The sequence below is a fragment of the Pan troglodytes genome, chromosome 2 (assembly GCF_028858775.2).
Source record: "Pan troglodytes isolate AG18354 chromosome 2, NHGRI_mPanTro3-v2.0_pri, whole genome shotgun sequence".
NCBI classification, from domain to species: Eukaryota; Metazoa; Chordata; class Mammalia; order Primates; family Hominidae; genus Pan; species Pan troglodytes.
Window position 1 is genome coordinate 117,629,317 of NC_086015.1, and position 3,392 is coordinate 117,632,708.

The following is a 3,392-nucleotide window of genomic DNA, read 5'->3' on the forward strand; positions in this document are numbered from 1 at the left end:
TGTCAAGAGGTACAGGGGAGCTTTTTGTGTGGCAAGAGCCTGAGCTTTCTGGAAGTCACAACGATATACTCAATGTTTGAGGTAATTTATTTGCATAAGGTAGCGTAGGACAATGCTATCCAAAGAACTTTCTGCAATTATGGAAATGCTCTATGTCTGTCCCATCCAGTATGGTAGCCATTAGCTGCATGTGGCTGTTGAGCACTTGAAATTTGGCTAATGTGACAAAGAAACTGAATTTTAAATTTTATTTCATTGTAATTAACAAATTTAAATGTAAATAGCAACATGTGACTGGTGGCTAGTATATTGGACATCCCAATTCTAGTAATTGCCTTGCATATAGAGAAAACACAGACAGCTGTGTTTATAGGACATTGGATGGCTCGCCAGTTGTTATGCATTTGAAATGGCTATCACCAGGAAGAAATTTGAAGGTTCTCCTTTACTCTCCTATATCCATCCTCTGATCGAGACAAACCATGAGGTCAAAGCAGGCTGTACATTTATTTATTTCAGGTTTTTTCAAAAAAAAAAAAAATCTGAGGCAGCTAAGTGGTCCAGTTCATGTAAATAGGGCCAAAATTGTCAAGAAATTTGCAACTCATAGGGGTTATGCAGAAATAGACTGTCATCACAGGACTTACCATAGACTATATTCATTCTGACTTCATGTAGGCTGTAAAGAGCACCTTCTCTGGGACTAAAACTCTGATGGACTTCACAGAGATCAAAAAAGAAGTAATCATGGAGTGTAGTGGACAGGGAATTTAGAAACTTGGTCCAAGTGCTGAGCTCTGCAATTAGTTTCACGACTTTGGATAAGCCACTTAACCTATCAAAGACTCATAAATATTTCCTCATTTATAAAATGGTAATATTGCTATCTTTCTAAGATTCTTAAGAAGATGAGGCAGGAACGTGGCTGACTGCTTTGTGAGCTGCAAGATGCTGGGTTAATATTATTGTGTTCTGCCCCAGGAACACGTGCACCAGGTAATGCTAATGATGCCACAGAAGTTTTCATGGAGGCAACAAAACTGGCTTGGAGCAACTGAGGTATCTGAAATTATCTATCAATCAATGTTCTTAAAAACTGAGATATAAGGAAAGCTAAGAGTTGCAGATACAGCCTTGGGGTCCACAAGTTCTCTGCAAGCGTTTAAACATTGTGTGTTTTAAGTGAAATGATAATCTTTAAAGAAGTCATCTATATCTGGATGTTGATGGCCTTCTTAAAACAGAGTGTTGTCATTGGTTTTAGCCTCTATGTTTGTGTTTATACATATAAACTTGATTATAATCAAGTTTATTTAAAGGCACAGAAGCTGAATTTATAAATGATTCATTTACTCCCAGATGGGTGGAGCAGTGGAAGACTTTGCAGTAGTTGAACTAACAGGAAAGTGAAGCGATAATTGCTTTACTTTGCACACTGTAGTGTAGGGATGTTGTATTCAGAAGGGTGTGTGCAGTACACTTAACTTTGTGAGCCATGACTTAGATTCAGGAAAGCATCATTCTATGCACTCATTGTTATTGTAGACATTACTAATTTTATAGTTTTACTTGTACTTAATTAGTAACTTGTAGTTTTATAATTCTACAAGGGATATAAGCATAGTAAGTTCACTTGTCGTTGTGTTTGAGCCTATTTAAGAATGTCTATAATAAAATAATTATGCATATTATGAATTTATTACTAGATATTATAACAATTATTTTATTATTATCGCCTCCCATTGAGGAGGTCTGTGAAACTATTTTTTTTTTCCTTCATATGGGCATATACATTACTCAAGTTTGAGAATAATGGTATGGTATAAATATTATTGGATTTCAGAAAACCTGACCTCAGGCACTAGTTTATTGTTTTTTATTGGAAAAACACGTATTTCTGAACCTGTGTTTTTATAAATTAGTGCAATCATAGCTACATCACAGTATTTACAATATAACTGTGAAGATGAAGGATATTAAGGAGAAACTTTGTAAACTGTGAAGTACCATATGAGTAGCGTATGTATCATTTACAATTATTACAGCCTGTATATAAATTGCACCACAATGTTTTTAACAGGTACAGAAGAAAACTTAAGAGTGTGTGGATAGTGCAAAGAGAGATCCAAGACTTTGGGTGAAGCTGGCTGGCATTGTTAAGATGTTGGTTCACAGAAATGATATAGGGACAAATTATGCACCATGAAAATATTTTCTTCCTCTTTATACTTCTAGACTATCAAACAGGTTGACTTAGAAGTTCAGCGATTGAGTTGCAAGAAGTAAATATTTAAATTCATAGTGGTAATGTTGAAATCTCAGGAATTTATTGACATCCTTTCAGTCTAGAGGTCTCTTGATGACTCTCCCCATCCCAAGCTCATGCCTGGATATTTTTGTGCTCCTCACACTGGTGGAAATGTCTGTCCACACTCAGCTTCTCCAACTCAAAGCTTAGTGTTCTTGCGAGTCCCCAAACTAGACCGCTTATTCTTTGGACCCTTTCTTGACTCACTGTAGCCATTATCAACTTCCTGTTAGTTTAGAAACTCCCTTGGCATTGAGAGTCTGAATGGCACAATCTAGCTCTTGATTTTATACAAACCTCTCTTCATGTCTAGTTGTTAGATTTTAAGCCTTCTCATGGCTGAAATAATTTCCTCTCTTTTATTCATACATTGCACAGTGCTGACTGAAATACAGAAGATATTGTGAATTTAATTTGTGTTGACTTCACCAAGGACAAACAAGATATAAGTTTTCTTCACCATATTAGCACTTTCTGTAAGAATGATGAGATCAGAGAGCTCTTTATGGCCAGAGTCACTATAACAAAGAATCTATGGGCCAAATAGGAGTCCTTTATGAGTCTCCAGAGTCATTAAAGAGGTGCGTGTTTTGTGCCACGAACTTTCCTTTTTTGCATATGGAGCTGAGAAACCCAAAAGTTAAAAAGGAGACTCAGTGATAGATTCATGGATAACAGAGATGGGTGGAAACAAGAATAGGTGGGCATAGTGTTATAATATGGGATTGATTATTTCCACAGCAGGCAGACTGTGATTTGCATGTGGAAAAGGAAAAAAATGTGAATCAATTTGTAGAGCAATAAGTGATCCTTGTCATTTTTGAGGTTTGAATATGTATAGGACAATACACCAATTTGCTTTATATTTCCTCAAAGTGACTTTGACATCACCAATCCTGTCTGTAGTTCCTACTTCTTGTATTGAGAAGACTAATATACTCAGAGTTTTTCTGGCCTTGTAGGTAGAGTCCTCAGTTTGGATAAATAATCTCAGATTAGACATAGAATACAATGTGTGAAAGAATGTGGAGAACTGCCTAAAACAGAAACTACAGTATAAAGAAGACACAATAGGAAACCAAGA